Here is a 14,816-nt window from a genome sequence, read left to right as displayed (position 1 = left end):
CTGATTCCAGGGCTGTGGCAGGGAACCAAGCCTGGACCATCTTGTGATGGAATGATAGGAACGTGCCTAAAAGATGCAGAATCCAGCTTGACAGGTGTTCTACCAGCCAAGTTGAAAACAACTTGGGCATCAAAATAAATGCCAATGGTAAGGGATTATAACCCACTGAATAAAATAGGAACTCATAAGTACATACATCTATACATAGTAGTTCTACCTTACATGGAAATGCCAACTCGTAAGTATAGAAGGCACCATGCAATTAGAAAATTGCCATTGGACAACTGATTCAGGCAAGATTCATCAGTAGATTCTAGGGTGAAGGTTTGATAAGGAAGAGCATATGTACATAGTATCACAGGATCTGCTCTTAAAAATACCTACTAATTAGCTTTACAATGGAGAAACCTGATGGTTACCATTTTAACTAAGTGATAAAAGTTCACTGTTTTATCCTTATCAGTAATGGGAAAACCAATATCATGCGTCTTCTGAAATTACACACTGAGAAGAACACAACATCACCTCTGTGACGTTCCTGCCAAAAATGCACAACCTGAAATCTAGTGATGAGGAAACCCCAGGCAATGCCCAACTGTGGAGCCATCTACCAAGTAACTGTCCTAGCCCCTTTAAAAACATCAAGGCCATGGAAGACCAGGATGACAGAGGAACCGCTACAGATTGAAGGAGACCAGAAAGCCATATGACAACTAAATGAAACGAGTGTACCTGAACTGGCTCCTGCGTCCATAAAGAGCATTACTGGGACAAGCTAGGCCTGTGAATGGGAACTGTGGTCGTGTATATGTGATGGTAGTAAGATATCAATGTCAATTTCCTGATTGCAAGAGGTGTAATGTGGTCTTAGAGGAGAGTGTCCTTGTTCTTAGGAAATACATACTAAAGTCCTTAGAGACAATAGGGTATCCCTGTGCACTTAATCTCATATGTATTAGGGAAAAAAAGAGAAATGTGTGTCTTTATACATAGATATACAGAGAGAGATTGGTAAGGCAAATGTCATAGTGTGTTCTAGAGGAAAAGGTACAAAATAGTATTACAGAACAACTGAATGAAAAGGAAAACACTTAGAAGGAGGTTGAATTTTAGATCAACTGAACAATATATAAATTTCCAACTGATATTTAGCAAATTGACCTTGAACCAAGACATGAGCCATCTAGGGGAAAGCCCGAAACGGGAAGTTGGTTGCCCATGCTGACCCACAAAGGGGCTTCCTTTGTGCCAGAAACTGACCTGCACCAAGGCTGTTCCTCAGAGCTTCTCATCAGAGCCCTGTCAGAACCAACGTTCCCTTTTTATAACAAGCTTTTAATAATGACCCGACTTGAAAGTCATGGATAATATATCTGACCCACATCACTTTTTACAATAGAAATATATTGTCCTAAGTAAATGGAGTGATTAAAGTAAATAATCTACAATGAAATGCATAACTCAATATGTAAGGGATCATGCCTATACTGGAAGACATTAAGTCATGAGGTGTTCACATCTATATCTGAAAGAATCATCATGAAGGTGATACCTAAAAATGCAGGCTAATCAAGTGTCTTGTATTTACGACTCATTCTCTGAGTGCTATTTCTATCAGTGAGTTCATTTTTCAAAATGGTGAGCAACTCCTGGTAAAGTTCTAAGCAAAACAAAGTATATCCTCACCCCATTTCACAACAGAACTGTATTCTTAGGAAAAAAGCAGCAGCAATTTAAAACATGCAAAGACAAATACCAATATAACGTACTAACTAGAATGTCATGGAGAAATACATGGGAAAGAATGTATGAAATAGCACTTCTTTCAATCTGTAAACACTCAGGAGGATGACTAACTAGAAGACATAGCGAAATGGCCAGACGCTTGTGTCTTTACATAGCCTCACCAGGAATGAGACAGCTAGAAGCACAGATTGCTACAATCTGTGGGCAATTCCGATACCATGAGAGGCGTTGCCATCAGTGACAATGATTTTCCATGATGGGAAGGATGTGAGCAATTCCTGATAAATTTTTGAACATCATAACGTGCAATATTTTCTCAATTTACACAGTAGATATTGTCCCTGGGAAAGTCAGTGCAGATCAGCGTTATACACAAAACACTTTGTGTTATATGTAGAACAGTTAAGACCTAGGCTCAGCTAATTGACAAAAGTGTTTTCACCTACACCAGCATCCACTGAGATATTCACAATTCATGCAGGATGTGGGACAATTCCTCATGTACAGGACACATCCTCCCCCTCCTGTCCACATCACTGGATAAACCAAAGGCCTCCTCAGAGGCAGAACTTCTCCAAAGGTCAAGAAGTCTTCCTAAATGACCAGTTAGGTCAGAACAGAACTATAAGCACGTGGTCTACAGATTTTTGGACCCCCTGTCCCAGCCAACACCAAGGCTAAGGAAGGTTGGACATTTGAGCTCAGAGCACCTGCTTTAAGCCCCTTCTGCAGTAATGTATCCACCACAGGCAACTGATAAAACTTCATGAATGAATGAGCAGGTCACTTTTCTGATTTGCTGTAACAAGCAATACAGATGCTGTCTGGAAAGAGGTCAGCAGGATCAAGTAAATCCAAGTGTAAATAAAAAAGGGAACATGCCCTCAGATGCACAGTTAGAAACAGTCAAGTGCTGCAACAGAGCCAAGATTCAAAGGCCTCCTTGGAAGCTGCTGCGGTCACTTCTCTGCTATTAGGCAGCTCCAACTTTCTCAGGTTTGAGGGTCAGTGCCAATTCTGCTGGCTTGCTGGAAAGAGGTCCCCAAGCCACACATAAAAGCTAAAAGGTATTACAGGGTTCTCCTCAAAGCAGAAAGGCGGGTGAGGGGAGATCTTTCTGGAACTTTCCCCCAACTTGGCTGGATGGGCTTCACTGAGCACCGTAAGTGGTCACAGAGACCAGGCCCCTAGAATCACAGAGTCGGCAGGAGCAGAACCACAGATTCGTTCATCTTTGTTTTTTGAATTTGATGTAAAATCCTGAGTGCCTAACATCTTATAGGTGTTCAAAAATTCATAACTATGATTGTTATTTCTTTTATTTTCTGTTCGTGGACAAGCAAAAAATTAATAGCCTCTCAGCTATTTCCTGGGACTCCAAATTCAGTATTTACAAGATGAAACTAGGTCTGGGAATCGCTGAAGTTTATTTTCACCTGATACACATTTTACTGTCAATCTTTCCACATGTCTTTTACCAAATATTTTAAACGCAGCAAACCCAAAGCAATTTAAGCAATTAAGTGCACTGAATAGAAGTAATTTCCCAAAGATAGAGCCAAACGGATTATGAGCATGAATAAAAGATCACAAACCAGATACCCCTTGGAGATCCACCTCCAGATGGAGAAGGGGAGACTCTCCTCTTTCTTTTCCACAACACTTGGATCCATCAAAAATGCATCAAAAAAAATTTGGTCTCTCCTCTTTCCTATTTTTCAAATATCCTCCTACCTGTGGGGGAGCATGAGGGCCAGTGGAAAAGGCCCCTGACTGAAGCTTCTTTTGCCTGACCGCCTGGTGTAGCTCACCCTCAGCGGAAGTTCAGTGAGAGACCTTTGCCCCTCACACCAAATAGAAATGTCTTCATGAATCAATAACTGATCTCAATTCAGTCCTCTGAGTAAATCTCTCCTTCCTCACATCTCCACCTGTTAGTATCCCTGCCAGGCACAATTTTGGGTGGAGCTGGGGTCTCTTCCAGATCCCTCCAAGGGCTGGAGTCACTGGACACTGAGTACACAGATCTATTGCTTTTATTTCAGGAAAGAATGTTTATTTTCAGCAACTGCATCTCTTATGGAACTAGACGACCCAGAAACTCTAGGAAAGCCATTCAACAAAGGCACGTCTGAATCTTGTAACACTGACACAAAACAGATGGACCCCTGTTTTCTCCGTTCCATTCAGCATAAACCAGGAGTAGTTCTTTTCCTTCTTTGTGCTGATTTCTGCTCTCAGCTAGACCAGTTAGCCCTGTGAATGAATAGGGAGCGGAAGACTCGATCATGGCAGTAGCCAGGGGGTCAGCTCTTCAGACTGACAGCCCCCTGCGCCCAGCCTAATGAGCATCTCGGGCTGTGTTCTTCTCACTCGTGTCACTATGTTAACTCTGGGGTGTGTGTGTGTGTGTGTGTGTTTTGCCTCCCCAGACCTAAGGGCAGAGATGTTTTATAAAAATCTGTCTTCCCTACCACCATAGCTCTCAAAACAAGGAATGACACACATTAGCAACCTAAATCATGTTGAACAAAGGAATGAATGAAATAAAGTACTTCTGGCTGTATTCCCAACACTGAAAAAATAACTGCAAGCATATGTCCACCCAGCACACTTGCTGAAATGTCTCCATGAGATTCAGATACTCACCGCTGAGCCCACAACCCTTGAGCCTCTCTCTCTCTTTGTGCAAAATGAGAACAAATCAGGTGTCCTCACTAATCTCCTCCAGTGCCAGGAAACAAGGGGTGCAGTCTCCACAGATGTGCCCACTGACCCTGAGAGAAGGAGGAGAAATTATTGAAATAAATGCCAACTTTGAAAAGCATCCCGCAAATGCAAAAATACTCTTATGCTACCCAGCAGGCTTGTGGGATATAGCAGGTGGCATACATCACTGCAGACCATAAACACACACACACACACACACACACGCACACACACACGTGTAATGCCAGGACAAATAATGAGCCTTGATGCTATGGCCACATCAGTCCAAAACCTTTGAGTCACAAAGAGACTGGGAAACTGTATCTGGGATATGTCTTACTAAACCTATTAGCTAGGACTGGGAAGTAATCTAAATAGTTGTGGACTGTTTCAGAAGAATCTGTTGTGAAGGAGATACATCTATGGGTTACTTAGTATTAAACTTCCCATCAGGGAGGGCACCTCCTGGCTGGCTCACCATCAGACCAAAGCCCTGGCAACACTCGTAGGCACTACTCTCCCAGTTCTCAGTTCACCAACACTTTCTTTTCTGACCGTGAAGAGGGAAGTTCTTGGAGTTCTAAGTGTGCAGAGGTCCCAAGAGAGGGGCATGACTTCCAAGAATCAGAAACAACAGAAACAGATGAACAAATCTAGGCAAGAAGGCAAGTCAAGAAGGATTCGAGCCAGTCAGCCATCAGAGAGCCAGCCAATAAACCGGGAAGGGCTTTTGTTTGACCCACCCTCCCAGTCCACCACACACACACCACAGGTTTGAATTCCATTGGTGAACACAGACTGGACTTGACTATGATCCCACCACATACCATAGTGCAATATTCGCTATTGGGCACTGATCCGTAGTCCTAAAATATCAGGCGTTCCGTAGATACAAAATCATCCAGTATGAATTAAGCTAAGACATTTGTAACAGGTGTGATTGACATTATAAGATGCCTTAGTCACTGTTAACAATGAGCCTGCAAGTCAAGCCAACTCTTGAGTTTATGACGAATGACTGATTAGGAGAGAGATTTAAAGGGTACTAGCTAACGCTGGAAATGAAGTACGATGGGCAGCCTGAAGTTTCTGTATCTGTGAGAAGATACTCAGTATTCAGCACCAACAGAACAATACAATCAAGCTTTGTGTTTTTCTTTTTTTTTTTTTTTTCACAAACCAGAGCAAGGCGTCTTAGGAAACAGGTGCCAAAGAATAGATGTGTCCTGAAGCAAAATTACTCAGTATAGTCCATAGAGGTCAGATGTGCACTGAAGAGCAACTAAGCATGGGGGAGATTCAAAAAGACCCTGGGAAGCAGAAGACCTGGTGAATAAAGCTTGGAATTTGTATCAAACTCCGACATCGTATAAAAGAGCAACAGAAATGAAACGGGAGCATTTCCTTAAAACTGCAACCAACCTGGAAGTTGCCCGGAGTTGACCAAGCTGCAAGAATGACCATAACTAGAACAAGCCCAATGCAGGAAGGGTTGTACTTGAGTGGGTGTATAATCACGGATGTGCAGGGTCTCTCTACATGAATGAGAATGAATTCATCTCATGCATGAATGAGAGACAAATGTAATAGGGAATGCATCTGTTGAAAACAGGAATTCCATCCTTGAGCTCTAAGTGATGCTCTTTTCCACAATTAGAACCACCAAATCCCCAGAAGGTTTTGACAAACTCCCACATAGCTTTCTGTTGGCAAAGAGGGGAAATAGTGAGGCCAGAACATGAAGGAATTCCAGTGTGTACTATTTAATGAAGTGTGAACTACAGTATCACCGCTAAATGACATTTATCTTAAGCACCCAAGCCCTGAACACGTATATCCACCAGAGAATTTTTTTCCATGAATATACCTCCCCCTGCCTCCTAAGGTTGGTTCTGGGCATCTGGTTCTAAATGTTCACTTCTGTTGATTCCTGACTCCCCCACCTCAAAAAATGAATCCTCTCCCAAGAGCTGATGGGTCCCTTATACAAACAGACTTCTCGTTAATGCACCTCACCAGTCCACCACGCATACTCAAGCACACATGATAAACTTGAACTCCATGGGTGAGCTCAGCCTGGACTCAATCTATGGCCCACCACACAGTATTTACTAAAGCTTGCTGAGCTCAGATTTGGGGGACAAGAAGAGGGGCAGATGAATGTGTCCTAAGGTAAATTTGGTAAGGATAACCCACAGAAGCCAGATGTGTCCAGGAGAGACAAAAGGCACAACAGAAGGAAGGAGGGGAGGAGGAGACGGGGCAGGGCCTCTGTCCTATGGGAAATTCAAAGAGCAATTAGGGGGAAAAGATGTACTCATGAGACCAAAGCAATTCAATGCTGAGTGTATGGTATACAATAGGGGTTCTTTACCCTGGCTGTACATTAGAGTCATTGGAGAGCTTTTAGAAAACAGTTATCCTGGCCTCACCCCAAAAGATTCTAATTCAATTGTTCTGGGGTGAGATGCAGACAACAATATCATCTAACAGCTCTCTGGGTGTTTCTAATGTACAGCCGTGGTTGACATGCATTTATTCCAACTACAGAATCTGTAAGAGCTCAGATGAGAGGAAGAATCCTGAGGGTAGGAGCAATCAGGAAAGCTTCCCAGAGGGATAGGTAGGGAAGGAAAAAAGAACCAGGACTGTAGGGTAACAAGGGGAGAGGAGGTCTGGAACATGTCTGATTATGAAGGCTTTGAACACCAAGCTCAATAGTGCAAACTCGATCTTATAGACAATAGAAAGAAATGAGGGTCCCTAAGGTGGGCTGGTACATCCACATACACATGACAGTTTTCAAGTCACAGGGCATTTTTCCATCCATGGTCTTGTTTGTCCTTTCAACAACAATAGAGATAGGCAAGCAGGGAAAACATAAACATATCCATTTTACCAATGAGGAAATGGAGACTCATAGAGTTTGAGTGACTCAGTAAGAGTAGTGTTTTCAGAAAACTAGTCCAGTGATAGCATGCAGCGTGAATTACAGTGCGGGAGAGGTCCTGGAGAACACGGATGCCTTCCCATAAATGGGAGATAATACCAGTCCACAGCCTGGGAGAAGCCTTGGGAAACACAGCAGAGAGGGGGTCTAAGAGTCACCTTACTGCCATGCATCCCTCTATTTGTGTTTGGTGCATGGGCACTAATCTTTAACACAGCAGATTAAAGTTGGAACAACTGTGTCTGCATTAAGAATTAGGGAGGCTGCAGAGCAGACAGGATGGAGTACACCTGAGCAGACATGGCTGAGAACTTGGCCTGGCAGCAAGGGGAGCATGCCTACATGAACTGATTTTAAAGGTAGAGGAAGCTTTCTCTCCATTCCTGAAGTTTCCTTCCAAGTGGAGAGAACTCTATTGTTGACAGACTTTGATCTCTCCCCATCTCCCAACACATCATTCATTTGACTGGTGAATTTGAGAAAAATAACTAAGGATGCTCACTTGAGCTCTAGCTTCATTACTTCTGGGAACCAGCCAGTCCAGGGGGAACAGGAGTTCCCCCAGAACTCTTGCCTGGGTAGCCCTTTCCCTGTAGAAAGCCCTGTTCTGTTCAGTGCTACCAGGGTTGAGTGGGTGAGCCTGCTTCATTCTGGGGCTGAGAATCAACAAGCCCACTTGGCTACAGAACTGTAAGCATGACCTCCGACTTAGCTGTCCTCAGTGATACGTGTCGAACACACTCTTACTCTTCATTCAGTTCATAACTTCTTCAGCGCCAGGAAAGATAAGAGGAGTACTACTCATAGGGAGATTGCTCAGAGACCCCAACAGTTGACAACATTATTGGAGCAAGAAAACAAGGAGATTCTCGGCATAAGCCCCGTGATAATGGCAACCCCAGGGTGGGTTTTCACCCCTCAATAGCCTTGCAAAGGAAGAGATCACTGATGACTTTCCAAAGGAGCACAGAAGCTTAATTTCTCCACCCACCTGCCCAGTGGAGGAAGCTGCCTCTGATTCAGCTCTGGAACCCACTCTGGGAAATACCATCCGGCCACCAGATGGTATTTCCGGCGCCCAAATTTTGCAGGCGTCTTGTTTAGTTACAGACTGTTGCCTCCCTCAAACTCCTTCATTCAAACAGTCAAATAAATGATTGGCAGGCTCTATTCTGTGATTTTTATACCACTGACAAAGTGCAGAAGCCAAGACAAATATTTTAATATTCTTTACCTTGTTAAACAGCCTGACAAGCCAGCTGATTACACAGCTTACCTTTAAAAGGCAAAGATGGTATGAAGGATCATTTCTTTTTTTCTGAGATGAGATAATTTTGTAATTCTAGTTCCTTCAGTAAGTCTAAAGTCTGTACCTTTTAGGGAGCCAGAGCCAATATTCATTCTCTATTTTTTACAGGTTTTGGGATTAAATCTTCGACTAGGTTGAACTCGATCATCTAGAAGCTGCAGCTACCCGCTTGTTCCAGGAAATATGTCCTCTGGGTCATAAGCTCCTTTATCAATACCATCTCCTTTTACCCAAGACTCTTAGATCATTCTCTGCCCTATGGAAGATGTGTAATAAGTATACACATTTAGCCCAAAATATAGTTAAGTGATGTGATAGAGAAAACAGAAATTCAAATTTTAGGGTTTTGTGAGGTTTTTGTTGTTTTATAATTTCTACTTTTAACATGTGGTTCAGTAAGTTGCTCTCCATTTACCCCAATTACATTTCCAAGACTCCACGCTATTAGCCCACTTTGGTTACATATCTAAATAAGCTCCACTGTGGTTAAAATTTATGCCAATTTGTCAGTTTCATGTCCTTCTCTCCTCTTCTACCCCTTGGGGCAGGAGGGTGGGGGGTCAACAGAGGCCAGGTTTCGGCAGGAGATTGAAATTTGGGCAGGAGTTAGTGTTTACTAGAAGTGTGTTCCCAGAAGGATGGGGCCAGAACGTGAGTGACTGTCCCTGTGAAGGGAGAAAGTTCACGAGACACTCAGTGCTAAGTAGAGGGGGACCTACTGTCCTATTTCTCTCTTTCTACACATAATGAGACCTTGGAGAGAGGATTTCTTTCACAGAGCAGGAAAGGTAGGAGGGAGTTACTGCCACTTCCAGATCCTTTTGTTATTGCCAGATCCTTTTGCTGGCACTACGGTACTTAAATTTCTTTTCTTTCTTTCCAAGTTTATGTCAATGTCCAGTTTAAGCCTTGTCTCCTCCAAGAAGTCCTCCCTGACTATACCCACTGGAATAAAGTCCAATCCAGCCAAGAAGCACCTACCACCAGGTCAGCCCTATAGGTAATGCCAGCATTGGCTGTTTGAAGACACTGTTGTGTATTGACACAAATAAAACAAGATAAAGTGTAGAAAAAATAAAATAAGGGAAGAAAAAGAACAAGGAGCAACATGGGTTCAAACTATGGTGCTTTCAGATGAAAATGAGAGACTAGAAATGGCTAAAAATTATGGAGGAACATCAGGGTTCATCTAGCTCTGACTCTGATGAACAAGTTCTTCCTAAAAAAAAATAAAAATATTTCCAATAAGCCTTAGAAGCCCTCCACACTGGTCCTACTTGAAGAGGCAGAGAATGCATTTCATCTCCCCAACTCACTCTGCCAACATCTCTGAAAGTTGAGATCAATTCCTTAGGTTGGTTATGGTCTATTTCCTTGTGTGATAATGGAAAGATATTATTAAGATGGACTCTTCCATTCATTCTTTCTCACAATCTATCTCTGTCCAATATCAGTACAGGGGCACAGGAGTCTATCAGTTGTTTATCTATCTCTCCACATATCCATTTAGCACCTACTTAGTACACCAGCTGGATGAAATTTCAAGAAGCCAAGCACTCCCAATCACATTGCATGTAGCCTTACAGTCAGACACTGAGGCTATTCATTCACTCACTCAACACTCTATTTGGGAATGTCTACAAGACACCAGGCACTGTTCTCAAAACTGGGTGTACAGCAGAGAACAAAACAAGCAAACTTCCTGCCCTTTCAAAGAATCTATGTTCTAATGAGGGAAATTAACAAGAAATTATAACTATATATATAAGATAATGTAGTAATAAGTGCTATGGAGGAAAATAAGGTGGTATCAAGGGACAGATGATGACTGAGGATGTTATTTCAGGTGATAAAAGAAAGACTAAGGAGATGACATTTGGGCAGAGACTGAAAAGAAGTGAAGAAATGAGCTATGCTAATGACTGAAAGAAGAGGTTTCCATGGGGAGGGAACACCTAGTGCCAAGACTGAGGCAAGAGGTGCCTTAGATGAACAAAACCAAGGCCTGTGCGCTGGAACCATGAGCAAGCAGCAGGCAGGGAGGAGATGAGGTCAGGGATGAGACAGGGTTTCAGCAAGGGTGGTAACCATGTTGGTGCTACTCTTGCTGTGATAGAAAGCTCTGGAAGGGTTTTGAGGAAAGTCATAGTCTGATGTAAGACTTACAGCATTCACACCGGCTGCTCTGCGGAGAACAGAACAGATGGCTCAGGGCCCAGAGTGGAGGCTGGGAACCCAGGCAGGAATCTCTCTTGTTTGTTCCTGCTGCTTCCTGTGTATCATTTTCCCAGCCCAGTTGCAATCTGTTCTAGGGCAGACTGTTCTGGTCTGTCTCGAAACCCTACTGCTTGGCTCCAGGGAACCTTCTAGAGCCCCAAACCGCTCCCTACTTTCCCCTCAATGTGTTTTCCTTTCCTTTGCAACCCAACTAAATATGCTCATACCACTGTTTCCCAGGCATCATACCCTTCCCCTACATGCTCAATCCACCCACACCCAGGATCAAATTCTGTTCAGATGGTGCTAGGGATGAGCCACCTAACCTCACACGCTGGTTCTCACTGAGGTGCAAACGGCCATTGCAATCTTAATGCAACGTGTCATCCATGTCACGTTACCTGGGAAGATTTAAGAAAACATACATTTTCTCAAAAGCAGCAGAGAAAGAGGGGAAACCTCCTTACTTGCTATTCCCTGGGCTCAGGTACAGTTTGGGTGCTAGCTTTTCAGAGGACTCTGGTCACCTCAGAGAATTTTGTTCTTCCAGAGAAGGAGGAATCCTATGGTATCCTATGGTCTAAAGTCTGAGTGGTGGTGACACCACTGAAACAGCAGATTAAATATTTTTGTGATTCCAGAAGCAGAAAACAAACTGCTTGATGAATGGCAGGCACTGCACAGATGCCACCTATTAAATAATTAAAATAAAGTAGAAATTAAAAATAAACAGTGGAAAATGATTTGAAACACAAACAACCAAAGGAAGCAGAAAGAGTAACTTGGGAATGAGGAAGTGAGTAAAATTAGATTTGAGTTATTTCTAAATCCAATTGCAGCTAGATTAACTGGCTGTCTTTCTCCCATTGTCAGCATGAAATAAACAATACACTGAGAAATCCTAGAAGCAAGTGCAATTCTAATGCAGCGGCCATGGTGCCTCTTTTGATGGGCAGGAAAATGCCTGGATTTTGCTGATTAGGACAAAATGTGTATATATAAAGTGAGGTGAAATGAAAATAGAATTTGTAGTGGTCAGCAAATGCTGTGTAATGAGCATTTACAGAAACTTTGTAACACACAGTGAACATTTACCTATCTCAGATTTGTGGGTCCATTGTGAATTTGCTGATCTGTATGGGGCTTGTCTAGGTGGCTCTGTTTCATGCTGAAATTTAGGCTGGGATTGGTGTATCTCAACTTGTCTGTGCTCTGGTGTATTTCACGGTACTTAGTGTGGGAACCAGGCTAAAATGGCAACAGCTACTCAGAGGAAGCTTGTTTCATGGTAATGACAAGAAGGTAATTTCAAGAAGGTAGGTGTAAACTCACAATTCCTCTGAAGCCTCAACCTGGAACTGGCTACTCCTACCTACACCCCACCAGCCAGTACAAGTCCCATGGTCAAGCCCATGGTCATGGGATGAGAAAATACACTCCATCCACCCTACTAACTGATACTGCAAAGTCATATGGGAAAGGGTATGATTATGGGAAAGGGTTTTATTAAACATGATACTTTTCAAAGCCAATTGTTTCTCAGGTCCTTCAAAATGATGTTCTAGACCATGGTTTGACAAACAATGGCTCACAGGCCAAATTCAGCCTGCCACCTGTTTTTGTAGGTCCTGCAAACTAAAAATGTTTTTTATGTATTTAAATGATGGGGGAAAAACAGTCAAAAGAATAATAATGTTTTTGGACACATTAAAATTATATGACCTTCAAATATCAGTGTCTATAAAGTTTTATTGTAACATATCCACATTCATTTATGTATTATCATGCTGTGTTTGCACTAAAATAACAGAGCAGTTGCAACAGAGACCCTGTGGCCTGCACAGCCTACAACATTCACTAACTGACCCTTTAAAGAAAAAGTTTACTGACCTTTAGTCTAATAGAAAAATAATGTGAGCTATATATATAATTTTACATTTTCTAATAGGAACATTATAATATTGTGATTTATAATAAGAAATATGTATTCGGTCTTCCTCTCATTTCTAACTAGCTAGCTCCTCGCTCCTAAAACCCTTGGAATTTCCTAAGTGATGAGAGCAATAAAGGTGACTTGATTTTCATAACAATCTCCTTTCAACCACACCTGAGTTTATGTTAATAAGGTGACCTTTGGAAAACACCTACAGATGATGGCTGGTTGCCACGGGAACCAATTGTGTGATTGGAGGGTTGAAGCTTTCCTTCCCATCCCCCTGACCTCTGGGGAGGGGAGAGGGTTTGGAGATGGAATTTATGGCCAGTGGCCAATGATTTAATCAATCATGCCTATATAATGAAGCATCCACAAAAAAGCAAAAGGACAGGGTTTAGAGAGTGTCCAGGTTGGTGAACACGTGGAGATTCTGGAAGAACATGGAAGCTCTGCACCACTTCCAGCATACTTTGCCCTGTGAATCTCTTCCACTTGGCTATTCCTGAGTTATAACTTTTTATAATAAACTGGCAATCTATTAAGTAAAATGTTTCTTTGTTCTGTGAGCCACTCTAGCAAATTAATTGAACCCAAAGAGGGGGGTGATGGGAACCTCCAATCTATAGCCAGTGGGTCAGAAGCACGGGTGGCAACATGGAGTTGTGATTGGCATCTGAAGTGGGGTCAGTCTTGTGGGACGGAGCCCTTGGCCTGTGGGTTCTGCCAATAACCAGATAAGTGTCAGAACTGAGTTGAATTTGTGGAGAACTGAGCTGGTGTCAGAACTGTACACATCAGAAAGTAAAAAGAAACAGGTGAAATAAATTATAATAATATATCTACTTAAATATATCCAAAAGGGTACATTATGAAAAAGTATTAATGAGATATTTTACATTCTTTTTTCGTAACGAGTCTATAAGATTTGATGTGTATTTTATATTTATAGCACATCTCATTTCAGACTAATCACAATTCAAGTGATCAATAGCTATCTGGGCTAGTGGAGACCATACAGGAAAGCAAAAATGTAGACCATTTTTATCTCCCCTTTGCAAAGCCCAACCCTGCGTGGTGGTGGTTGTTTTCAGATCTCTTCTTAAATCAACTTATTCTAAATAATCTCTTAGCTTGAACGACTATGGAGTGTGTATCTACAGCCAACATTATGTTATCTTGTGCCAGGAGAAGAGCTCTGCCCACGATGGATGCTCAAAAATTGTTTGTTGGATGAATAAATATGTGAGTGAATGATGCACTTGTCCATATCATGTTTCTGGAGTCATTCTCTGGCTTCTCCCTGTGTTGGATTCCTGCCTCTCTAATTAAACAGTTTGCTTCTTAAGTGTGATGACCAGGTATCTCCTATTAGAGCAGCCCGCCTGCAGATAACTATAAACGGTGGAGAATATTTTTAAAACGGCTACATGAAAGTGTCAAAAACAAGACGAAACTAGAGAGGAGACCACAATTGGAAGAAGGGAATGGTGCTGGGTTGATTGTCCATTTTTACCTGAAGGCAGACTTCAGTCAGCAGCAAGTGGAACAACTAAAATCTGGTGCAAATCCCACAGTCTTACCAGCTTGCAGAACCAGAGGACAGAATTCACGGCGCCCATAGTTGCTGGGAAGAGGAGGAGGTGACCCAAAAGGGAATGAGCCCAGGATGGGGAGCCCTACATTCTGCTTATAAATTCTGCCCCAATCTCTGGCTGTCCCCTGAACAACACAGGTGTGGGACAGACACAAAGCAGCCCAGCTGAGACTGAGAGAACAGAGCAGAGAACCTTGCTGCTGCCCACAGTAAGGAAGACAGAGCTTAGAGTTTTAGTCTAGCCAACACTTTTCCGAGGAATATAACTGAATAATCCAGAGTGTCTACAATGTATCATTGAGAACATGCCAGACACATTTTGAATGACTGAACACTTCACTCCTGCACATCTTCC

General features: G+C 42.5%; 2 long non-coding RNA genes across 2 annotated transcripts in view; both read right to left on the bottom strand.

Annotated features, from left to right (window-relative positions):
- LOC109551210 (uncharacterized) overlaps nucleotides 1-14,816 on the bottom strand; it is a 277,287-nt gene that overhangs the window by 69,160 nt on the left and 193,311 nt on the right. The window contains exon 6 of the long non-coding RNA XR_012325791.1: nucleotides 4,396-4,523. This is a non-coding gene — a long non-coding RNA (uncharacterized lncRNA). The remainder of the gene's footprint in view (nucleotides 1-4,395; nucleotides 4,524-14,816) is intronic.
- On the bottom strand, nucleotides 8,912-11,475 carry LOC141276354 (uncharacterized). The gene is made up of 3 exons (XR_012325792.1): nucleotides 11,459-11,475; nucleotides 11,258-11,332; nucleotides 8,912-8,970 (listed from the first exon to the last, which is right to left on the bottom strand). It is a non-coding gene; the product is annotated as an uncharacterized lncRNA (long non-coding RNA).

This window comes from Tursiops truncatus, chromosome 14 (genome assembly GCF_011762595.2).
Source record: "Tursiops truncatus isolate mTurTru1 chromosome 14, mTurTru1.mat.Y, whole genome shotgun sequence".
Classification (NCBI taxonomy): domain Eukaryota; kingdom Metazoa; phylum Chordata; class Mammalia; order Artiodactyla; family Delphinidae; genus Tursiops; species Tursiops truncatus.
This window is presented reverse-complemented; position numbering and strand designations above follow the sequence as displayed.